This window comes from Vombatus ursinus, unplaced genomic scaffold (genome assembly GCF_900497805.2).
Source record: "Vombatus ursinus unplaced genomic scaffold, bare-nosed wombat genome assembly UNPS02014770.1, whole genome shotgun sequence".
NCBI classification, from domain to species: Eukaryota; Metazoa; Chordata; class Mammalia; order Diprotodontia; family Vombatidae; genus Vombatus; species Vombatus ursinus.
Window position 1 is genome coordinate 23,161,446 of NW_020954548.1, and position 26,762 is coordinate 23,188,207.

General features: G+C 37.8%; 1 pseudogene; it reads right to left on the reverse strand.

Moving 5' to 3' along the window:
• The window catches only part of LOC114043842, a 93,631-nt pseudogene extending 69,253 nt beyond the window's left edge, over nucleotides 1–24,378 (reverse strand).
• Nucleotides 24,379–26,762: the final 2,384 nt, after the last annotated feature.

Below are 26,762 nucleotides of genomic sequence, written 5' to 3' on the forward strand. Positions count from 1 at the left end.
AACTCAACAGCCAGTTTTGAGATATCCACAAAGTAAGACATTCTTTAAATTTGTTTTGCTTTTTTACATAAAGAGCTCAGTGTAGTGCAAGGATTCTTAACCTTTCTTTTGTCATGGACCCCTTTTACAATCTGGAGAAACTTATGTAATCCCATCTCAGAAAATTGTTTTGAAATTCATAAAACACACAAGATTACAAAGGAAAACAATTATATTGACATAATGATGTAATTTTTTTCTCATCCAAGTTCCTAGACCTCCTGGAATTTATTTAATCCACTCCAGATTATGAATTTTTGACATAGAAGCAAGAACATTGAACCTATAGTCATAAGATAAGGGTTCAAAGTCCAACTTGGCCACTTTCTAGCTTTGTGAGCTTAAGTTTCTTTCACTGTTTCTTCATCTGTTAAATATAAGTTCAATGATTTCTAAGATTTTTTCTAGCTCTATATCACATTTCTGATGTTAACATCAAGTCTCAGTCTGTGAGTGCCTCAATATTCTCACTTGTAAAAATACATGGAGCATGGAACTCAGTCACTTCTCTAACAAAGATACTATATGGGGCTTATGGAGACATGACCAGGATTTTCATAGCTAGAAGGAATCTTCTAGTCCAACCTTTGGTTGTGACTATTTTACAGATGAGGAAACTGAGGCCCAGAGAAGCCAATTGACGTCATCACTGCTGTACATTTTACTTAATGACAGAACTGAAACTAGAACACAAGGAGAGGGAGAGGGAGAGGGATCCTATTTTTTGGATCATTCTATAATACCATGAGGCTTACCTCATGTCTACTAAGTTATTTGAGTGTCTTACATAAAAAAAAAAAACTATGTTATCACCCTGGGATTATTCCATAGGATATAAGAACCAGCATAGCCCGGGAGATAAAAGACCAGCCTTAGAGTCAGGAACACCTGGGTTTAAGTTCTATATCTGACACTTCATTAGCTATGTGACCTTGAGCAAGTCACCTCTCATACAACTCTCCAAAACTAGAAATGACAAATGTTCTCTTATCTACATCAGTAGATGAAGTTTCTACATTGGATATTTCCAACCAGTGAAATAATAGATCTAAATGGTAGCAATAATTTCTCTGAGCCAACTTACCTCACAGGGCTGATGTTAGGAAAAGTACTTTGTGAAGCTTAAATTGTTATATAAATGTGAGTTATTCTTCCTACTGAAGAAAGACAAACATTCATCATGAGACTAGAATGGTCTAAGCCACCTCTCACTCATTCAAAGCCATCCAGGAAGGTCCTAGCAAAGTGCTCTGCCAAATTGAAAAGTTTTCTATTTCTTCTCTATAAATATTCTTCAAGGGGAAAGAATCAACTGTAAACAAGAAAGAAATGATTGGTGGAAGTCATTGATTGCTCTCCTAGAGGCAGGGTAAGGGGAGGGGGCTATGCCAATGGACTAGTTAGTAGAAATCACTAGACAGCATGGGAAGCTTGCTGTTTCCTCCTTGACCTACACAAAATCGGACCCTAGTTATGTCCCTGAAATCCCATCCTCATAGGACTGCAAAGAACTTTCTGAGATCAACTTATCCAACACTGTTTAATCAGTGTGTCAGGTAATGTTTAGCTTTCAAGATGAAAAAGAGTCCCAGTCAAAGCAAGGGAAATTCATTTCTTGCAGGTGTTTTGGCTCTAGGGAATGCTCAATTCCTGCTGCTCTAAGCATTCATTCTGGGGGTTTAGGGTTTTGTTTTTTTGTTCTTTGTAAGTTTTAGAAATTCATCAAATATATGAACATAGTGGGTGACAAGTGAAGAGACTGCCTTAAAAAGGCTGCAGGATTGTAGGAAGGCTGGAAGGGATATTAGAGGTCATCCAATCCAACTCCTTATTTTACAAATGAGGAAACTGAGACCCTGAGAGATCAAGTGATTTGCCCAAGGTCACACATATCCTCTGATTCCAAATCCAGCTCTCTCTCCACTATACTAGAAATTGAAGGTTTATATGGTAAAGGTAATAACTCAGATTGTGATTTGAATCAATACATTTCCCTTCCCTTACAATGTAAACTCCTGGAAGACAAGGACTGTTTTCACTTCATTTCTTTGTATTCCTAGCACCTAGCACACAGCCTGGCACAAAGGAAATGCTCAATAAAGGCTTGATTAATTGAATTCTATTATACTTTTAAATTCATGTTTAAGCATTATCTATTTAGTTATTAGGGCAGCTAGGTGGCACAATGAATAGAGTGTCTGGCCTGGAGTCAAGAAGACTCATCTTCCTGAATTCAAATCTGGCCTCAGACATTTACTAGCTGTATGACCCTGGGCAAGTCACTTAATCTTATTTGCCTCAGTTTTCTCATCTGCAAAATGAGCTGGAGAATGAAATGGCAAACCACTCTAGTATCTTTGCCAAAACAAACTCCAAATGGGGTCATGAAGAATTGGACACAACTAAAACGACTGAAAAACAACAAAAATTTAGTTATTGTTAAAAGAGACAGCCACATTCTTCCCACAGCCCTGCTAATCTTTTCATATGTTTATGAGTCATGGATTTGGTTAAGAGTCATGTACCACAAAGTCATGTCACAGTTGCCAGTGTGTCAAAATCCCAGGATGTTCCTCGTTAACCTGTAATTCAGCGCTGTGTAGTTAGTTACAAACTGAATGAAGGAATCAGGGCCAGGACCACACAATGTTCTCTTCCCTTCTCATTTTGTGCAGTGGAATTAAGATTTTTTTTTTTTACTTAAGAAAGAGGATTCTAATTCAGCCAAGTTGATGGCTGGGATGCTCCGTATCATTTCTGTAGGTCAAATTCACCTAATTTTTCCAGGGTTTCTAAGAATATGTACATAGCTTTACTATTTTTAAACAATAGAGCAAAGTCAACCCCAGGCCAATGAAGTAAAGAGAATGTTGTTTTTACCTCTTAAAATGCTCTACCATCTTCCTTCCACCTATCCAAGATCCTACCCATCTTTCTCTTTTTTTATTTTATTTTTAATTTAAGAAATAAAACAAGGATTTCCATAACATAGTACAACAAAAAAGATGATCGTAAATGAAACTGCAAATCTACTGTGCACAACTTGCTATTTCTTTCAAAGACACAACAAAATTATCATATAAATTTCTTTTTTTTTCTTCCCTCTCTCCTCCCACCCTAGAGATGGCTACCATTAGACACAAATAGGTATCTATCTATCTATCCACCCATCCACGCACATATACACATATATATGTAAAATTGTTCTATACATACTTCTATTTATCAGTTCTTTTTCTGGAAGCAAATAGCTTCTTTCTTCATATGTCCTTTACAGTTAATTTGGGTATTTATGATAGACAAAATAACTTAGCTGCTCAAAGTCGTTCTTAAAACAATATTGTTGTTACCCATCTTTCAAGACTCAGCTTATGCATCACCATCTCCATGAATCCTCCACAGCCTCTCCAGTTATCAGGGAACGACCTTTCCTTTGAATCTTTATAGCACTTATAGTACATATGAAAGGTCAGTAAACTATGTCCTGCAGGCCAAATTCTTAGCTCACAGCTGGCAGCTATTTTTGCATGACCCACAAGCTAATATGGCTTTTATATTTTTAAATGATGGGGGGGAAATTAAAAGAAGCATAATATTTTATAACACATGGAAATTATGTGAAATCAAATTTTGGTTTCCATAGATAAAATTTTATTTGAACAGTGACATTCATTTATGTATTGTCTATGGGTGCTTTTGGGCTACAATAACGAAGTGGAGTAGTTACTACAGAGACACAGTATGTGGTGCTCTCATAGCTTTGCACTAGACTTGACACACTACAAATCACAATGCTACAGTTATAACTTCACAGCATTTCTAATGTCACTAGTATTACCACACCATGAAATCTTCTTTTGTTCTTTATTATCAGTGCATACCCATCATGTCCCAATGAGAAAAGAAAAGTGGACTTTGAATGCTGCACTTTTAAGAAACAGTAGAACATGGATTATTTTGTTATCCAATTAGCTGACAAAGCATTGTGTTTGTTCGTTCGTTGACATTAAAGTTGAGCTAAAAGAATGCAATCAGTGTCGACATTGCCGGAAGAAGCATTCCCCACAATATACCCAACTCACAGGAAAGCAGAGGTTAGAAAAATTAGAAGATTTAAAATGGAATATCTCATCACAACAGAATTCCTTGACAAAAGCAAAAGGGGACCATGAGATTACTGCAATCAAATTATGTTTCCAAGCATCTAATTTGTTAGCCAACTAAGGAAAGTTGTTTACCAATGATGAGCTAATTAAATCATGTTTGATTGCAGCAGCTGAAGAAATATATCCACAGAAAATAAACTTGTTTTAAGACTATTAGCCTTTTGGCTGAATTAAAATCATTTGCTCATGGATTGATATGAGTATTTGACAGTACCTGTCTGTGTGAAAAGACATTGTCAAAGATGAAATATGTAAAATCTCATTACAATTTGTCATTAACATTTGAATATTTGTAATCTCTTTTGATGATAAGGAATACCAACTTTGAACCCCAATTAAGCAAAATGCTATCCTCCCCCAAAATAACCCCATTCTTCCCATTCGTAGACCTGTATTAATATATGTACATATATATGCATAATATATATAAATATAATAATATAATATACAATAATATAGATATGATAATCATTGAGTATACATATATACATATATGTATACTCAATGATTATCATTACATTTTTAATTTCATCAACAAAAACTTTGTGGAAATTTGTTTTTCTCTTGTTATAACTATATAATATTTTACCTCTCAGCCTGCAAAGTCTAAAATATTTACAACCTGGCCCTTTAAGGAAAAAGTTTGCCAACCCCTGATCTATATCATACAATTTAACTTTTAATTATATTCTATTTTAATGTAACAGGGTAGAATAAAGGTGATGAGCAGAGTTATTCAACCATTCTTAATCATCCTCATCCTGCTACTGTCTCATTACCTAGATGGATTTCCTTACTAAGTCTCTCTGTCTCTCTCTGTCCGTGTCTGTCTGTCTGTCTCTCTCTCTCTGCCTCAGATGTTTTAAATTTCTTGGTGTGGGTCTCTGTTTCTGTTGTTTTCTTTGTCTTTCTCTTCCTGGGCACTTCTCCCTCAACTGTCTCTTCTGAACTACAGTCCTAATAAGTATATCCCAACACTAGCAAATGCCTGTGGTGGTGGCAGTTGTTGAGTCATTTTAGTTGTGTCTGACTCTTTGGGACCCCATTTTCAGAGTATTCTTAGCAAAGATCCTGGAGTGGTTTGCCATTTCCTTCTCCAGATCATTTGATGAATGAGGAAACTGAGGCAAACAGGGTTAAGAGACTTGCCCACGATCACACAGCTAGTAAGTGTCTGGGACCAGATTTGAATTCGGGTTTTCCTAACTCCAGGCCCCACACTGCACCACTTAAGATGCCTGCAGTTAACCACTGTTTATAAATACAATATGAACTTTTTCTTAAAAATAAATGAATAAACAAACAAACAAACGAATGAATAAATAAATAAATAAAAGGTAGACAGACTAGTGGCTTTGGGCAACTATGAGGGACCCCAACCGGAGAAAGGGATTACTGCCTTGGGGGCTGTAGTTGGGGTAAGGGTACAGTGCTTCAGCAACCCAGTCTGTCCTGACAATCCTCATGCCCAATAAGCCCACCCAGACTCACTGTGGGAGTGCTAGGGCCCAGTTCTCATAACCTCTGCTCCTTCCTCATGTTACTGCTCTTGAAGTTGCTCATGACTTCTTGTGGCCTCCCCTTTTTCAGATCCAGTCTTTTACGTGACTGATTGGGAACTGTGTTCCTCCTCAAAACTAGTTCCTACCTGTATTCACTCAGTGACAAATGAGAAGTTCAAGAGGCATCATTTTGGGGTAATTATTAATCAATTTATTAATTATGGTTAGCAAATAATTAATAAAATGAGGTCAATGGCACTTTCAGAAACCTAAGACACCCCCTGGAGAACATTGAATGCTCCTTTGAAAAAGGAGTGTACCTGAGGGTGGAAATCAACTCTGATTGGTTAACAAGCAACGAGGGGGACGTATTAATGAGGAGGTGGGCAAATGGCCTTCAGCTCCTCCTGCTGAGAATGTGACCTAAACTTGAGACTCGGGTGCCTCCAGCCAGGGAGCTGGACAAAACAATCCATCTCTACCCAGACCACTCTGGCTGGTTTTCCTCTTCATAAGCTGGGTCACTCTAAATTCAAATTGAAGGTTACAAGGAGAGGGGTTTACTTCCTAAGAGCAAGATCTTGCCTAGACTGGATTCTGTTTGTAAGGTTTTGAGGTTGGGTGGAGTCCCACCCAAGATCAAAAAGCACATACAGAGGATTTGGGCACTCTCATCTATCAGCAATGTCCTCCAGACACTGGCTGAATAACCTATGGGGTTGGTTTCTGATTGAGGAAACAGAAAGGGAAAACCTTAATCTTAATTAATAATTGCTTATAATCATTTTTCTCACATTCAAATTCTTCATCCACTATCTTTTAAGGATCACCCAGGGGCAGGTGACAGATGGAATTCAATTCAGGTTTTCAGACTCCAAATGCAATCTTTTCTGCTGCCCTTTTGTTTCATGTGCATTAACTTATGTCCCAAACTAGACTGTGAGTTTCCAAAGCTCTGGGAATTTATATTATAGTAATAATGACTCATATTTATGTAACACTCTAAAATTTACAAAGCACTTTCCTCACAATGGCCCTATGAAGTAAATGATATAGGCACTATGATCCCCCATTGTACAGATAAGGAAACTGAGAGGTCTGGAGAGGAACGATAACTTGAATATAGTTTTTTAGCTTATAAGCAAAATTATAAATGCAAAAAATGCCAGACCTAGAGGAGACTTTAGTCTGATGAGGAAACCGAGACCTAGAGTGGTCAAATGATTTGTCTAAGGTAACATAGCTAGATGAGTTGTTTCAGCCATTTTTTTCCCAGTTGTGTTTGACTCTTCATGACCCCATTTAAGGTTTCCTTGGCAAGGATACTAGAGTGGTTTGCCATTTCCTTCTCAAGCTCATTTTACAGGTGAGGATCTGAGGCAAACAGGGTTAAGTGACTTGCCCAGGGTCACACAGCTGTTAAGTATCTGAGACCAGATTTGAACTCAGGAAGAGTCTTCCTGACTCCAGACCTGGCACTCTATCCACTGCACTACCTAGCTGCCCCTAGCTAGTTAAAAGACAGTATATATAGTGTATAGAGAGCTGGCCTTGGCAGCAGGAAGACAAGTTCAAATCATACCTCTGAAGCATATTGGCCATGCAGCCCTTGGAGAAGTCACTTAACCACAGTGCATCAGGTAAATCTCTAAGACAAACTTACAGAAAAGGAACTAATCTACATTGATAGGCATTTCCTCCCTTGGAGTTCCCTTCACCAGTGCAGTCATACATCTGGTTTGCATACCTCCCACACAAAGAAAAAGAACAAAAATAATAACCAAACATAGTAACAGAGCCAAAATCCAGGTTTACTGTCTCCTAGTTCAGTGAAATTCTTAATAGACCATTAGGCAGCTAAGATGGTGTAGTGGACTTGGAGTGCTGCACTTGGAAGTCAGGAAGACGTGAGTTCTAACCCCATCTCAGACTCTTAGCAATCTCTGGGACTCTCTCAGCCTCAGTTTCCCCATCTGTAAAATGTTAATAATAATAGCACCTTTCTCGTAGAATTATTGTGAGGATCAAATGAGATACCATATATAAAGCATTTTACAAAACCTTAAAGTGGAATATAAAAGCAATCTATCATTAGAGATGATACCCAAACCTGTCTCCTGCCTCCAAAGCCTGCTTCTTTTCACTCCATGAAACTACCATTTATGGCTTTCTCTCTCTTCACAAGGTCTAACATAATGGTACACAAAGTAGATAGATACTCAATAACTCAACTTTGATGATTGAGAGAACTGTGTCTTTAAGTTCTTCACAGCAGTTCTTAACCTAGGTTCTACAAACATTTTTAAAACTTGTTTTTGTTTTTTTTGGTTTTTTGCTTTTTGGTGAGGCAATTGGGCTTAAATGACTTGCCCAGGGTCACACAGCTAGTGTCAAGTAAGTGTCAAGTGTCTGAGGATTTGAACTCCTGACTCAAGTCCTCCTGACTCCAAGGCTGGAGCTCTATCTACTGAGCCACCTAGCTGCCCCAAAACTTGTTTTTGATAACTGTATTTTAACATAATTTGTTTCCTTTGTAAACCTACATATTTTCTGTAATTCAAAACATTTTATTTCAAAAGGGGACCCATAAACTTCACCTGACTGCCAAAGGGGTCTGTGGTACAAAAAAAGCAAAGAACCCCTTTCTTAGATTCTGCCCTAGACACGTTTAAGGTTCTAAAGTCAGGACACTGTGCATTTTAATGACCGATAATGTGGAGCACCCTTTCTGTTAATAAGATCACAGGACTGCAGTTATATATTCTAACCCCTTCATTTTATAAATGAATTAGCTTTTCTGTGTAGGAGTTAGAGTCTAGGGAAATTATATCCTCTCCCTCCTTACACAGAGACACCCCTCTGCTCTCTTAAGAAAAGAACTGGGCTATATTTTTCTATTATCATCAAATAAATTTTCAGGGATTTTGTTTCCTGGAAAGATATCCAACTCAAAAGTTGTACTATAAATGATTTTTTTAAAATAATAGAGATGTTTCTTCTTAAGAATATTAGTTATTTGTGAATTCTCTATACACCCTAGCGTGAAATTTTGGCCTGATGAATTATTAAAAGGAAGACTTAAAAAAAATCATTCTGGGAATTAAAGGACCCTTTGAAGAACTATCCTGCTGGGTTGCTGCTTCTTTTCACTTTTCTCTAACTCTTTTATCCTCCTCACCCCACCTAGATAATCATCTGGACCACTGTGCTCATGAATTCCACCCTGATGTGGGACTTTTGTGACTTGGGCCGTCTATGTCACTGGCTTATTATGGCAGAGCCCCTGATGGTGCATTGTGATTTAAGAGAACGGAATCTTCAGAATGTCTTTCTCATTTTTAATCACACTAGGAATGCTGAAATTCTGCTTGTAAGAAGGTAGGAGGAAGATGTCCGCTTGTTACAAACACTGTAGAAGGGATTCCTCCTCAGGGACAAGATGGACAAATGACCTCTGATAACCTTTCCAATGCTGAGATTCATGGATTCAATGGAAGACTGGGGAGATAGGAGTTGTCAATAATTCCTCGGGTTCACATAGACCCTAGTTCATCCTAGAGGATAGTTCTCTCTCTAACTTTGCCCCAACTTTAGACTAAAACTCCAGGAAGATCTCTAAAACAAAGCTTAGGCATGTGTAGTTCTTTTATAAGGTCTCTCCAAATGTGGGTAATAGTATGTCCTCCCATAAAGGTACCCAAGGGATACTATGGGTATCAGGTATAAGACAACTATTTAATTGCTCCATCATAGAAAATGTGTAGGTTACAAATGATACAAAGACAGACATGAAGAAATAGAGGAAACAAATCTCAAAGAGCCTGCTACACTTATTTTGCCTCTCTTTCCCCCAAAAGGGTAAAGACACTTTTCAGGATTGCAGAACAGAATAGTTTACATTCATATTGGACCTGCGTTGTCAAAGCAATTCACAACAATTATCGTGGCGGCTTGGCAAGGTCCAGATTTCTTGCCCAACCAAGACATGGCTTTGTTATTGCAGGTGGACTGTGATTCTGGCCATGATCCTCTTTTCCTCCGATCAGTAGTACTCTTATGGAAATCTCTTTTTTCTTGTTGACGTCTGAATCCTTGATGCAGGAACTCTTGATCTGCAAGGTAACTATCAAGGCTGAAAACATAACATTTCTCTAGATTGCTAGCTGCTTACTTGTGTTCCTAAGAGGAAACAGAATGGCAAAGGAAAGCCAACGATTCAAAGCTGCCATGTGCTTCTGATGCAAGCTGTTACTGCTTTTCAGACAGGAAGGAGAAAGAAATCTCCCCTACCCTACCCCTTTTGCTAGAAGTCCAAGGGAAAGAAAGTGTTAGAAAAGAGTCCCACAATAGGAGGATCCAAAAGAGAAAAGGTGGACACATTGTAGCCTAAATGGATGATAAGGCATCAGGAAAGGTTGTTGTTGTTTGTCCTTCGTTCTCAAAGAAGACCATGAGATCAGGGAGATGATGTTATGATAAGCAAGTGAATTGGATTTAAGTGAGGAAGGACTCTGCAAAGTCATCAGTCCCACTTTCTCTTCTGGAGCCATCTGGGTCCAGTGGCAAGTTATAGATCAGGATGACTGGAGATGGTCCTGGATTTAGTGGGAGACTTTGGCCTTTTTAGAAGACAGATAAATATTTTTCTGTAGATCATTAAAAATATATTGGGGTCACTTTTTGATCAGAACACTACAAAGCATAAAATGAACTTTTCAAATTCTCAGTAAAAAGAAAAGGTCCATTAGTAGTCCAATATATCCTATCAGCCACCTTCAGGCAAACAACAATAACAATGACAAGATAGTGATGATGAGGAAGATGATTATAATGACAGCTGGCATTTCCAAGTACTTTAAGGTTTATAAAGTAACTTTACAGATATTACCTCATTATCTAAAACAACTCCAGAAGGTAAGTGCTATTATCATCCCATTTTACAGATGAAAAATTTAAGGCAGATAGAAATTTAAGGCATACGATAGCATACTTAAGTCTTTATCAATGCACATCAAGTATTTTAAGCATTTCTTTTGTTAGAAGGAAACAAATAGCTATCCTATCCCAGATCCACACTGTACATTCAACTCCCTTTTGGGGAGGCCCAAAATACAAAGGGCAACACTGTTGCAAATACTGTATTAAAGTCCTGACTGACGTCTTTGCCAGGCATTGATTGACATATAAAGGAAGGAGAATTTATTAATTTCCTTTTTTTTCAGAATACAGAAGCCTGACCCAGTGGGATGAAATGATTATGTAGGAATTAGTATTAGGAGGAAGGAAAGGATGAAGTCAAATATATCCAATTCAATTCAATGAGCATTTATTAAGTGCATACTAAGCGATTATTCAGTATTCTTTACGTCTAAGGAATCATAGGGGAAAATCCTTCTAGAATTAAATTTTGGGGAAAAGTTCCTTTCTGCAGTTGAATTTGTATGTTTCCTTTTAAGGACACAATGGAATCCATATAGCATAGCATGTTACCTTTTGCCATAGCTGGTGACTCTAAACTAAATTCCAAATTCAACTGCAATATTGAATTCTCATGCCAGGAACCTGGTACTATCCACCTATTTATTTGTCCCTTATAATTGATTTTTGTCCTGTTTTTAGTGTCAAATGATCTTGTTTTATTTTGTGTTTTCATTCTGTAAGCTGCCTCAAAGCCTTTTTCATGGTGTTTATATTTGGAAGGGGCCTTCAAGATCATTTAATCCAAACCCTTCATTTTGCAAATCAGAAAACTGAGTTCTTGAAAAGGAAGGTAACTCACTTATCATCATAGAACAAATAATAGGGTCAGGATTTAAACGTAGGTCCTCAAATTCATTGTTGCATTCTCAGTGAGTATATATAGATCCTAAATAAATAAATAAATAAATAAAAAGAAAGACCTTCTAGGGCCCAGCTGAAACTAGATAAAACACCCCAGTGAACTTTGTTTGGAAGTATATTAAACTTTTTTTAAAAATTTCCCTAGAAATATTAAGCCCCTTTAGCTAAAATTTTCATGTCTAATTTCATTATTCCAAAGGTGAATTTTACTTTTGTTTTTGATTTTGTTATTGAAGTTCAGAAACACGTTAGTTATCTCTGATGCATGAAGGGGTTATCTTTTCTCCAATCTTCCACTCCCAACCCTCAACCCAAAGCAACAATTCTGCTTTCTATTGTGAAAACCATTTAAGGTGATTTTTACACATGAATAGCTTCATCACAGTGTACATTTTAAATCTGAAGCTTTCCATGCATCTGTTCCTGCGAGAAAGATGCTCCTGGGTCATTTTGGGGGAAAAAATGTGGGAGTGTATGTGTATATGTGTGTGTGTGTGTGTGTTTGTATGTGCACATGCTACAGTTACAAGCAACCCAAATTTTACTTGTGTTTATATGGAACTGTTTATATGTGGAACTGTTTCCATGGTTCTAGATTTTGTAATTTGATGCTTAGGTAACTATGGGTTTCTTTGATTATATTGTCACCATTGTTTTATGCTGCTATTGCAACACAGGAGGAAGGGAGTAGAGAGTGAGAATTTAGCCTTCTTTCTTTTATTTCTTTTCCCCCTCCTTCTCCATCTTCTCTATCTTCACTACCCAAGGAAATTAAGTTTAAAGGACTCATAGGAATTTTTCATTACTGTGCAATTCAAACCACAGATTTACATAAGCATATAAAACTGAAAGATTCTAGTTTTTATCACTCTCCTTAAAAAGCTAGGTAGGAGTTCTGAGTGAAATGAGAACTGGGTCTCAGAATCCTTCCTGCTACATTTTGAATAAGGATAAAGAGTTTCCAATAATGCCGTAAAGGGGACTTTAAGCTTTGACCTGAATTATTATCTCCAAGTATGTACCTTAGCAAATGCTTCTGTGAGAGTTTTTTGGGTTTTTTTTTTTTTTTTGCATTTTCTGTCTCTTATAGTACTAATGTTGTGTGCTCCTTTTAAGCAGAAAATAGAATCTGTATAACATAACTTGTCACCTTGTGGTATATAGCTGCTACCTCTAAGCTAAATTTCAAACTCAGCTTAAATAACAAACTCATGACAGGAGCCTGGTAGTATCTATATATTTATATGTCCCTTTTTATTCTGACTTCCTGGGGCAGCTAGGTGGCACAGTGGGTAGAAGACCAGACCTAGAATCAGGAAGACTCCTCTTCCTGAGTTCAGATCTAGTCCCAGACACTTACTAGCTATGACACCCTGGGCAAATCATTTAACCTTATTTGCCTCACTTTCCTCATCTATAAAATGAACTGGAGAAGGAAATGGCAAATTACTTCAGTTTTTTGTTTTTGTTTTTGTTTTTTTTTGCCAAAAAAACCCCAAATGAGGTCATGAAGAGTTAGACATGACTGAAAAATGACTAAACAACAAAATTATGACTCCCCTTTCTGGAATGTAATTCCCTCCTCTTTGAACATGAAAAATGTTAGCTTAGCATGTGGGTACCCTAAGAAGTGGGTACACAATGGGTGAGTGGGTGTTTTGTAGCTTCTATTCTTATTACGCCATCTTTGTAACTGACTTGGGTAAGAGCTAATTGTGCCTACTGGCTAACTATTAATGGGAAGCAGCCCTGGTGGGGACTCATGAGCTACAGTCTCACTGCGGATCCACAGACTACACCCTAGAACCTAGGATTAGCATTTGCTCTCTGAAGACTCAACTCTTGAAATGTGAGGACAAGTCCCAAGGGACTATTATACGAATATCATAAGGAAAGGAAGTTCATTCCTGACTGGCTTAGATGAGGAAATAAGTAGCATCTATCACAACCTGACTCCCTGAAGCAGTGTTAGATTAAATTAGATGATATCTGGTAAGTGTCTTGAGTTCACCAGAAAAAAAGGGTGACCTGAGGCCTTATTATTACAATGTTTTCACAACCATTGGGCAACCATGAATATACTGCCTCTTGCCTCCCATTACTCCTGGTGATGGTTTTAAATAGGAGAAAAAAAAGAGTTTGTTTAAATATGTCTGGTTCAAGGCAGAACATTCTTAGATGATAAAGACGATTTAGGTGTTGAAAATCGAGTCATTTATTTGAGGAGGGAAGAACAGACATGAAGAATGCCTATTAAAAGACCAGCTCTTCCCCAGGGGATTGGTAATCAGTCGCTCTGCAAGTTGAGGCCAGCACAGTTACAATGTTCTCAACTTTTATTGATTTGACAAGGCAAACCAGCTTTGCCAAAGACAATACTTTTGTATGCCTGGGGAATTATGTTTCACAAGGAGTGGAGTTACCCTGTGACTTCTTTCTCCCCATTATTTTCTATTTCTGATTTGATGACATGCTGTTGCATATAATGAGGCCCTCCCACCTCTTTCCTGGCTTCCAGACGGTGTTTGCTCTTCTCAAGGCCATACCAATCTTCTGTTCCCCTATGCAGTGACTTAGGGGCGTTATTTTTGCAACATAAATCCATTCCAAATCATGAAGAAAAATCAATTTTTAAGAAATACATATGACTGCTCCCCTGACAAGGTTTGGCCTTTCTTTCATACCAAGATCTATTTACACAGAAACTTAAAAAAAAATAAAGTCTACTTAATTCAAGAATATGCTTCAGAATAGTTGGAAGGTAAGGACAAATCTTCCTTCCATAGAAGTTATAAAAATTAAATAAAATTTTCCTTTTCAGGAAAATCCAGAGTGGATGCCATCAACTAGGTTACTTAATGGATAAATTAATGGACTTGGAGTAAGGAAAATGTGAATTTGAATACTGCCTCCAACACCTAATTGCTGTGTGACCCTGGACATTCCTTAGCCTTTCTCATTTAACCTTTCTCAGCCTTATTTTCCTCATCTGTCAAATTCAGAAAGACTCCTCTTCCTGAATTCAAATCTGGCCTCAGAGACTTACTAGCTATGTGACTCTGAGCAAGTCACTTAACCCTGTTGGCCTCAGTTTCTTCATCTGTAAAATGAGCTGAAGAAGGAAATAACAAACCACTCCAGTATCTTTGCCAAGAAAACCTCAAACAGGATCGTAAAGAGCCAGACATATCTGAAAGGACTGAACAACAAGATCATAGCAATTAGTGACTCAATTGAAACAACTACAACAAAGATAGGATAATAACAGTACTTACCTCACAGGGCTGTTGTGAGGATCAAATGAGATAATACCAGAAATAGCTCTTAGCTATTATACATAATTTCTTGATCTCTCTCACACCTCACCTGAGCAGGGATGTGTTAAAAAATAATAAAGTTCTGCAGATTGGGGGAGGGCCAAATGGAAGCTGCAGAGTTGTGTTGGGTGAGGGGACAGGAAATGTGCTCATCTACAAGTTGTCACATGTGTCTAAGAGAGAGAAAGAGAGATGGGTTAAACAGAAAACTGAGAAGTATGGGCTTCTACTGAATGCAATGGTTGGAGTGAAGAACATTATCACAAATGATTGATACTACTATTATTGTATTGTCCAATAGGTCAACACAACTAATAATTCATCACCTCATGTCCAGCCTCTCAGGAATGTGTCTTTCTGCACTTAGTGTGGTTGGGAGTAGGACAACAGACATGGTCCATTGTCAGAATGTTTGGTAATTGACTCTTCTTTTGATCATTCTGATGATGAATATTCTCAGCTTTTATTTTTTATTTTTTAATTAATTTATTTTGATTTATCAACAATCACTTCCCTATGCTTTTGAGTTTAAAATTTATCCCCTTTCCCCCCCCCAAGACAGCACACAATCTGATATAGGCTATACATATACATTCCTATTAAATATATTTTCACATTAGTGATGTTGTAAGAATTAGAACCAATAGGAGGAACCGCCAGAAAGAGGAAACAAAACTCAACAGAAGAAAAAAATAGCAAATAGTATACTTCAATCTGCATTCAAACTCCATAGTTTTATCTTTGAATGTGGATAGCATTTTCCATCATGAAGCCTTTGGAGATGTCTTAGGTCCTTGTATTGCTGGGAAAGTTTAAGTTTATCAATATTAGTCATTGCGCAATGTGGCTGTTATTGTGTACAACGTTCTCTTGGTTCTGCTCATTTCACTTGGCATCAGACCATACAAGTCCTTCCAGGTTTTTCTGAAGTCAGCCTGTTCATCATTTCTTATAGCACAATAGTATTCCAGTACATTTATATACCACAACTTGCTCAGCCATTCCCCAATTGATGGGCATCCTCTCAATTTCTAATTCTTTGCTACCACAAAAAGAGCTGCTATAAATATCTTTGTACATGTGGATCCTTTTCCCATTTGTATGATCCCTTTGGGATATAGCCCTAGAAGTGCTATTTTTGGGTCAGACGGTATGCACATTTTTATAGCCCTTTGGGCATAGTTCCAAATTGCTCTCCAAAATGGTTGGATCATTTGACAACTCCACCAACAATGCATTAGTGTTCCAATTTTCCCACATCTTCTCCAACATTTATCATTTTCTTGTTTTGTCATGTTGGCCAATCTGATAGGTATGATGTGGTACCTCAGAGTTGTTTTGATTTGCATTTCTCTAATCAATAGTGATTCGGAGCATTTTTTCATATGACTATAGATGGCTTTAATTTCTTCATCTGAGAACTGCCTGTTCATGTCCTTTGACCATTTATCAGTTGGGGAATGACTTGTATTTTTATAAATTTGACTTAATTCTCTATATATTTTAGAAATGAGGCCTTTATCAGAGAGACTGATTATAAAAATTCTTTCCCAATTTTCTACCTTCCTTCTAATCTTAGTTGCATTGGCTTTGTTTGTGCAAAACCTTTTCAATTTAACGTAATCAAAATTATCCATTTTGCTTTTTGTAATGTACTCTACCTCCTGTTTGGTCATGAATTCTTCTCTTTTCCTTAAATCTGATAGGTAAGCTATTCCTTGCTCTCCCAGTTTGCTTACAGTATCAGCCTTTATATCTAAATCATGAACCCATTTTGACTTTATTTTGGTATATGGTGTGAGATTTTGATCTATGCCTAGTTTCTGCCATACTCTTTTCCAGTTTTCTCAGCAGTGTTTTTCAAAGAGTGGGTTCTTATCCCAGAAGCTGGGGTCTTTGGGTTTATCAAATAGTAAATGACTATAGTCATTGACTACTGTGTCTTGCATACTTAACCTATTCCACTGATCCACCATTCTATTTCTTAGCCAGTACCAAGCAGTTTTGGTGATTGCTGCTTTATAATACAATTTAAGATCTGGAATGGTTAGGCCACCTTCCCCTGCATTTCTTTTCATTAGTTCCCTTGATATTCTGGACCTTTTGTTCTTCCAAATGAATCTTGTTATTATTTTTCTAACTTTATAAAATAATTTTTGGTAGTTTGATTGGTACGGCACTGAATAAGTAAATTAGCTTAGATAGAATTGTCATTTTTATTATATTAGCTCGGCCTATCCATGAGCAACTGATGTTTTTCCAGTTATTTAGATTTGACTTTATTTGTGTGAAAAGTGTTTTGTAATTGTGTTCATGTAGTTCCTGGGTTTGTTTTGAGAGTTAGACTCCTAAATATTTTATAATGTCTACAGTAAGTTTAAATGGAATTTCTCTATCTCTTGCTGTTGGGTTTTGTTGGTAATATGTAGAAATGCCAATGATTTATGTGGGTTTATTTTATAGCCTGCAGCTTTGCTAAAGTTATTTATTATTTCAAGTAGTTTTTTACTTGATTCTCTAGGATTCTCTAAGTATATCATCATGTCATCTGCAAAGAGTGATAGCTTTGTTTCTTCTTTGCCTATTCTAATACCTTCAATTTCTTTTTCTTCTCTTATTGCTAAAGTTAATATTTCCAGTATGATATTGAACAACAGTAGTGATAATGGACATCCTTGTTTCACCCTCGATCTTATTGGAAATAAGCTTGTCCCCATTACATATGATGCTTGCTGAATGGTAGTTGACTCTTTAAGATAAAAAGGACATAGGCGACACAAAACTTCTTTTCTGTAGCTTTCATTGCAGCTGTGTGGGCACACAAGATTTCCAGATTTGTCTTCACCAACACTGAATTTAGGATTCTAGGACTTGCGTGCAGTAAAGCAGAAAATGCACAGGATGTAGAGCTATAAAATGTCTACTAGAATCCTGGTTGTGTCCCTTACTAGTTTTGTAACCTTGGTTAAGTTTGTTAACCTTCCTGAGCTAATTCTAAAATTGTTTTTAAATGCTTTATTGATGCTCTTTACCTTTTTTTTTTTACATCATTTCTACTTCATGGCAACTCTATCCCCCAGTACAACCCTTCCTTGTATAGGCAAACAAAACAATTCAACATATTGGCCATATCTGAAAATGTGTATGCCTCATTCCACACTTAAAGTATGCCATCTCTCTGGCATTTTTCACCATCAATCTTATGAAATAATTAGACACTACATTGGTCAAAATTCTGAAATTTTTCAGTTTTATCTTCTTTTACATTATTGTGCTAATCCTATAAATTGTTCTCCCAGTTTTGCTTACTTTACTCAACATCAATGCATATAAGTCTTCACAACTTTATACCAATTCTTAATTTTTGTCAACTCTTAGATATAAAAAGAGATTATTCCATTGCCTTCATATACCACAATCTGTTAAGTCATTCCCCAATCAATGAACATTCACTTTCCTTCCAGATCTTTACTATTGCAAAGAATGTCACTGAGCTTCAGTTGCTGTATCTGCTAAATGGGAATAATAATATTTATACTATCTGTCACACAAATTGTTTCTTTCAAATCTTGAAGTGTCATAAAAAGGTAAATTGATATTATTATTTGACAGTCTCTACAGTCATGCTTCAAGAGGCATAAGGATATCCTAGTTTGAGTTTACAGTGCAGTAATTAATTAATTAGGGCAAAAAATGTAATTTTGTTCCCCTGCATTTGTTCCCCTTGGAGAGGACAGTTTTAGTAGAATGATATAGTCAGAAGCAAAATTTCAAAGAGTTTAGGAGTGAATGATATGCGGCAGGTGGGATATAAAATGATGGAGGCAATTAGTACAGATTACTCTTTCTAGGAGCTTGGTTATGACCAGGAGAAGAGATCCTTTACAGAGTCCAATGAAGGTTTTACTTTTAAGGATGAAGGAGATCTAGGCGTGATTGTACGTAGCAAAAGACAGGTCAATAGATAAGGAGAGATTAAAGAGGAGAGAAAGAGAAGGAAGGACTGATCAAGGAACCAAGCTTCTAGAGAAGAGGGATGGCATGGGATGAAGGCCAAAAGCAGAGGCAATGGCCTAGAAAAAGAAGACACCACCTCTGCATCAGGAACAAGAGTAAGGAAAGAAAGACTAAAGGAAAATGGAAAAGTGTGTGAGGAGTGTATGATAAATTATCTTGATTTTCCTAGTAAATGGTAGGCAAAGTCTTCTGCTGAGAGGGCTTATATAAGGGACTACACATTAAATTGTGATATAAATATCATTAGTTATTAATTATGCTAATGGCCAAAGGGTTACATTGGTTGGTGCATCTGGGAAGGGCAAGTAAATGTGGAAAACAACCAGTTGTGGTTCAAATAACACCTTGGAGTAGAAATATCATTGCTACGGTGCAACTAGATAGAGGAAAGAGAATGAATTGACCTCAGTGCCAGAATGTGTTATTTTTCCCCTGGAATAAGGGAATCAATTTTGGCCAATGGTCACCCTGATCTTTACGATGTTTTGTCACTAAGTCCTGGGCCATAATCACAGGGACAGTTAAGTATCCTTCCTCTCTCTGCAACCTTCACTTTGCACATGAACTATAAATGTCCCCAAAATGATAGTACAGTAATGCATTTATACAAAAACGGAGTATGTAATTTATGCTATTGGGTTCTCACTTGGGCAGAATTTGGGAGGAGGAAAAAAGAGGCCTTGTTAGACCATAAGAACTAAACTGTCCTGCAAAATATTTTGGCTAAAATAGATGCTTTGTCCATGGCAGATACTTCCATGTGAACAAATAACTTTTAGAATTGCATCTTGGTTAGTCTGATGATCTTCCCTGTGGTTTGAAGATGGTGCCCAAGACAGTTACCTATAGTATCGTTCTTAGTTAATGGACCTGGGAAGACAAGCATGGTATCAACTATGGAACCAAAGTCACTAAAAAGGTTTGAGAAGGAAGATCCATGAAGAACAGATTTCAGAATTATGTAGCAGATCAAATAATGGAAGGAAAACAGGTATTGTGGGTGGCTGAGATACAAGGAATTAAATGGGACTCAATTCAGCCTTGGTATCTTATTGGTTGCTAACCTGCTGGGTTCAGAATGTGATGGCCCAGATGTTTATGCTACCATAGCCCTCCCAGGATTGAAACTGTATAACTTGGCTTCAGTCTCTCTATCAATTAAATGAGACGATTGGTTAGATGATAACAAATGTCCTTTCCAGCTCTAAAATCTCAGTGATTCTATGATTGTACAATGAGCCATATTCCTCAGAATGATAACCCAGAGGCAACTTAAATTCCTTAACTATCACAGAGAGATTAAATTACAGTCAGTACATAGAGGGTTCCAATGATTTGCAGAATCTCATTTAACTAATCCATTCATTCAAGATTGCCTGATAAATTTCTATATTTCACTTTTAACCTCTCATTCAATGGTTGCTATATAAGGGGAAAAACACCACCAGACTGAGAGACAAAGGACATGAGTTCTAATTGTGGCTTTACCACTGGCTTACTATGTCACTTTGGGTGTGTCACGTACATTCTCTATGCCTCAGTTTTCTATTCTGTAAAATGAGATGGTTAGATCAGATATTCTGTATTTTGGCTCTGGCAAAAGATCTCTGCCTTTGCAGTCAGAGGACCTGGGTTTAAATCCTCTCTCTATGCTTTCTCCCTGTGTGACCTTACGCAAGTCAGTTGACCTCTTTCAGGCTCAGTTTCCTTATTTGTAAGATAAGGGAGCTGGTCTAGATAGTCTTGGAAGATCCTTCTAGCTCTAGGCCTTTGGTCCTATAATTCTGTCTTGGAAGAAGTTCAAATACTGGAGGTGGCAGCTTGAAACTTGTCAACATTTTGCTTTATCAGCACCTGCTTACCAAGGAGTAAAACAGGGCAACTGTAGGAATGGTAATAAAAAAGGTGACAGTATAGGTTCGGTCATCTTTATGATAATTCTCATTTTAAATCACATTGTACTATAAATGTGGGGCCAGGCTGCTCTATCCTAATTCAGACAAAGTGTACAAATATATTTTAGACTAATAGTTTGGGGAAAGACACTCAATAAATTTAAATGAGCTATACATAACCAACTAATCTATCAGGACCAAGAATCTTAGGATCACTTGATTTTATCAGGTAATCTAGTAAAAGTAAGAGATAAAAGCTGGATAGTACTTGGGCTATATTGGGACTTGAGGTTACCTATGGTTTTAAGAGATCTAGCAGTAGGATCCTAGCACTTTGAGCAGCCCTCTTGTGGTGGACTCCTGGTAGGACATGGACAAGAATAGAATACAATGAACTTTGGGTAGATATTAATGTGCATTTTGGAGGGAACACCTAACCCAGGGGTGGGGAACTTGCAGCCTCAAGGCCACATGCAGCCCTCTAGGTCCTCAAGTGTAGCCCTTTGACTGAATCCAAACTTCACAGAACAAATCCCCTTAATAAAAGGATTTGTTTTGTAAAAACTTGAACTTGATCAAAAGGCTGCACCTGAGGACCTTGAAGGCCACATGTGATCTCAAGGCCGCAGGTTCCCCACTCCTGATCCTAACCCAATGATATCATAGTTTCATTGATATACTGAAGAGTAACCATGGACCAGACCTTTGGGTTCACATGAATCAGGTTCAATCCTAGAGTCTTGTGATTAGTAATTGTCTGACTATTGTCCACATCTGGAAATATTTGACTTAAAAAAAGAAAGAGGAGGGAGGAAAAGGATTCTCACCTTCTAGGTAAGCACACTAGCTCCCAAAACATCAAATATAGGTCAGGCTTCATTTAATGTGAGAGAAAATATGAAGGATTCATACTGAAATTCATCTCTAGTCATCTAGTGGTCCCATATTTCTCAAGGTCCTATATAACCCACATGACATATAATACCAGTATTTCATGACAAAAGGCCTAGGGGGAACAAGGTGGGGGCCATGGGGATCAACCTCAATGTCATCCATGTCACTGGTATAAAGTGGGCCCAGCTCCTAAGCCAGAAATCAATATGTCATTGAATTCATCCTATGACCATGAACATTGGGTGTAAGTCAAGAAATTAAACCCGTGCAGCTTTTCCTCAGCTCTCATCTCTTCGGTATTTTACAGTATTATAGTATCCCACAGAGATGGGTAATTAAGAAATCTTGATCTCAGCCAGAGAAATCCTGGTGACACTGACATCATCCTCTATACACCAACCCCAATAATTCATTAGGGAAACCATCCATCTTCAGGTATTGATCAGCATTAAGAGCTGAGACACAGCTCCCACTCCTCCCCCCTCCAAAATATATTGGGGATATGTGAGCTTATATCCAAATTTGTTCATGGTGACAGCAATATTTCTGGGGCCATCAGGGTCACACACATACAGGCAGTGATCATTCTCAGGCACCAAGTTCCTCCATGTAGAAACAGCCAGTCTAACTCTTCATCATGAAGAACCTCCCACATTCCCATGTTCAGGAACTCCACTAAATGTTCCATTCCCAGTCTGTTGTATGGCAAAGATGTTTTAGGTATGATGCTAATGTTGCAGAAAAGGATATAGATGGTTTTTATTGTTGTATGTCCTTCATTTTTTAACAGGACCAATGACATCATGAGGTAACGTCTTGACTTGAGCGTGAATTGGATTTAAGTGAGGTAGAGATGCACAAAGTCATAGGCTTCACTCTTTCTTCCAGAGTCATCTAAGTCCAGTAGCAAGACAGAAGTCAAGACAACTGGAAATGACTCAGGATACAGTGGATGAATTTGGTGTCTTCAATATTGGACCAAGTTCTAAGTGTTCTGCAGAGCTTGCTTCAGCTGACTTTGTGACCACTGGAACAGATTGTTCTCACCATTCCATTCTACTGAGGATGGTCTTCACATGCTTGGGGTAGACACACCCCAACTCACCAAGGGGTTTGAGGCCTGTCAGTTACTCTCAACCTGGTTTAGCCTGTCTGCTGAGGGTTTTGCAGGGTGTGGCTGATGCGCATGCTACAGCTTCTTCAAGTCACAGGTGAGAGTTGGGTGACAGGTGGAAACCAAAGGTAGATAAAAAGGGCTTGGCAAGCCCTCACCCCAGAAGTTCTAGTCCTCCCTGAACACCTCATACACCCCATAGAGATGGTACAGTAGCAGACAAAGGTGGGGCTCCCAAGGCAGATGTTGCACAGTGATAGTTTGTGAGATCAAGCCTCATATTCCTCTGGATGCTAACAGTTCCCTAGCTCTACTTGAGGACTCATCTCCAAAATCTGTGCCACTGATCAACTGAGCTTTTAAAGGACACCAACACAGTACCCATTAAGAATACTCAGGACAGTCGGGCAGAGCCTCTGCAGCCATAGGGGGCCTGAGCAGGGGTAATGCCAAGAAGGTGGCTGAAGTTGGTATGAATGCCATGAGTATATAATTGAAGGTAGGGCCTGGGTCCCAACCAAACAGGGAACCAAGGCTGGATTCAAACTTTGCTTGAGAGAGTATTAGGGGGTCCAGAGAAGACTGGAGAGGTAGGTCTAGGGGAAAACATCTAAAGTGGACAATCTGGAAAGAGGAGAAAGGAAGGTTCTCCCTATATATGCCCAAGACCTGTCCTTGATGACACAAATCCCCACTGCCTGACCTTCTTTTGTCCTCCCTCCCTCACCTTCATCACCACCTCCTAACTGCTAGGAAAGACTATCACCTCCATTTTGGAAAAAGCTGACCATTTCCCCTTAAAGGCCCAACCTAAGTATGATAGGATTATAGGATCATAGAGAAAATCTTAGATTGAGATATGGAAGGGACCTAGCCCAGCCCCCTCATTTAATAAATGGGGAAACTGAGACCCAGAGAAGTTAAATGATGTGCCAAAGTTCACACAGATAGTAACTAGAAGAAAATTTAGTCAGAATTTTTGTAGTAGAAAAAACTGGAAACAATCTCAGTACCCGTTGACTGAGGAATAACATAGATCATGGCACATGAAAATAACAAATACTATTGTGACATAAGAAATAGGAAAAAAAAAATCAGGAATTCCCAGAAACATAGGAAGGCTTACCTGTATGAACTGATATTGAGTGAATTAAGGAGGAGAACAATACATAATAACTACATTAATGTAATCAAAAAACAAATTAATATAGAGCCCAAAACTAAGTAATGACCAGTTTTAACCCAAGAGAAGAAATGAAGATTTGCCCTCTCCTTTTGATACAGAGGTGAAATTGTTAACAGGTTGAATTGGATTGAAATTAGAACCTAAATTCTCTGACTCCAAAACAGTACTCTTTTTCCTCTTTATGAATTTCATCAGCAATTTGGTATCAATTTACTGAACCTCATTGGTGATATAGTTCTGTAGTTGTGAACCTAACCTATGTCAGAATAAAGGGTCAGGTTAACCAGGAAACAAGGCCCCAAGCCAATGCAAGTTCATGCTTCATTAAAGAGTTACCCTTGTCCAGAAAATTTCACAGCCTGCCCAGGAGACTAAGTGGAAGGGCTTACCCAATTCTCTGGATGCATGTCTGGACATCATGCCCAGAAGCAGTGGTGAGCAGGATTGGACACATCATTACAAGCAGTAAAGCTGCGAATGGTGCTTTGTGGGTCTATAGAAATGTGTCAGCAAAGCAGAGGGGAGTCAATATTGTGATTTGGGGTAGGGTTTAAAAAATCCCATCACTCTATGTATGTCCAGCCATAGAAATATAAAGGACAAGGCTGAGAAATACCAAATTACTTGAACCCTTTCTATTAATGACTACTCAAGAAATACCTCACTAGTACTAATTAGCTAATTAGCACTAATATTTGTTACTGGATCTCTGGTCAAAAGTCCCTGTTGGATAAACTGGGAAAAATTACATTCCTCATGGTAGAGCACTCCAGCTCTATAGATCAGGTTTGTCTTTTGTAAGCTCAGACACATCTTTAATGACCATTCATTTTTTGTACTTAAAAAATTATAAATACCTTTTATTTTTATATCAGTCATTTCTAAATATACCCCCCAAAAGACCCTCCTCCAGTTGAAAGAAAGAGAAAAACAGTCAAGAAAAACCAACCACCAACCTCACCTTCTTTGCATCAAAAGGAGAAGGCAAATCCTCATTTCTTCTCTTGGATTAAGGCTGGTCATCACAATTATTTAGCTGGACTTTAGAGGAGCTAGGTGAAAGAGTCTGGGTCTGCAGTCAGAAAGATTCATCTTCTTTATTTCAAATCTCACCTCCAGATACTTAACAGCTGTGTGACCCTGAGCATGTCACTTAACCCTGTTTGCCTCAGTTTCCTCATCTATAAAATGAGCTGGAGAAGGAAATGGCAAACCACCCTGGTATCTTTACCAAGAAAACCCCAAATGGGGTCACAAAGAGTCAGACACTACTGAAATGATTTAACAACAAAGTTGGACTTTATTTCAATTTGCTTTTTGATCACACTAATGGTTATTCTGGATTTGTTCTCCTTAATTCACTCAATATTACTTCATACAAGCAAGCTTTCCTATGTTCCTGGGAATTCCTGATCTTCTATCATTTCTTACATCACAATAGCATTGTTATTTTCATATGTCATGATCCATTGTTATTCCTCAGTTAATGGGCATTGAGATTGTTTCCATTTTTTTCTACTACAAAAATATTTTAGAATATTTCTAGCATTGCTTTCTTTCCTTGACCTCCTTAGAGTAGATGTAAAATAATAACCCAGAAATCCCACTAATGAGCTGACCATTCATTTTGTAAAGCATAGTCACTGCTGTGACCTAAATCAGTTGTCACAGGGTTTCCTCTAATAACATGAATCTCTCTGCGTGGATTCCTTGAGTTAGAGGAATCTTCTACTTTAGCCATTTCTGGATTTATACCAGAAATTCTTCTTTGGGGACCAAATCAACTTAAGATCAATTCTGGAAAACCAAGTTACTTCCAGTGTGAAGCAGTCACATTTTGTAACTTTTAACTTCTCTTTCAACAGTGAGTACTTAAAAAGAAGGGCAGTTAAGTGGCACAATAGATAGAGTGTCAATCCTGGAGTCTGGAAGACTCATCTTCCTGAGTTCAAATCCCATCTCAGACACTTACCAGCTTTGTAACCCTGGGCAAGGCACTTATCCCTTTTTGCCTCAGTTTCCTCATCTGTGAAATGAGCTGGGGAAGGAAATAGTAAACCACTCCAGTATCTTTGCCAAGAAGACCCCAAATGAGGTCATGAAGAGTCAGGCATTACTGAAAAGACTGAACAACAACAGCATAAAAAGAAAGAGTTAATATTATTTTAGATATAGTGAAGGCTAGGTGGTGCAGTGGATTGAGCACTTGACCTGGAGACAGGAAGTACTGAGTTCAAATCTGGCCTCAGACATATACTAGCTGTGTGACCCTAGGCAAGTCACTTCTGTTCACCTTAGTTTCCTCATCTGTAAAATGTAAATAAAAATAGCACCAATCTCCTAAAGTTGTTATGAGGATCAAATGAGATAATATCTATCTAGCATTTTGCAAACCTTAAAGTGTTATGTAATCATTTATTGTTGTTGTTGGAAATATAATGTAGTAGAAAGAGGGAAAGACCTGGAGTCAGCTTGAATCTTAGCCCTAATATATATTAGTTATAAGTATGGGCAAGTCACAAAACCTCTCTGAATCTGAGTTTCCTTATCTGTAAAATGAGAATACTAATACCTATAGTATATTGCAGCACTGTTATGTGGATGGGTATGAAGTACAGCAAACACAACAGTGTTGGTTTTATACTGGACCTATAAAATCATTGGCATAGGGAATTACCAAAAATTTAATTACCAAAAAAAAATTACCAAAAATTAAGACCAGTCTTAATTTGACCCATCAATACCACTACCAGGTCTATATCCCAAAGAGATTAAAAAACAAAAAAGGAAA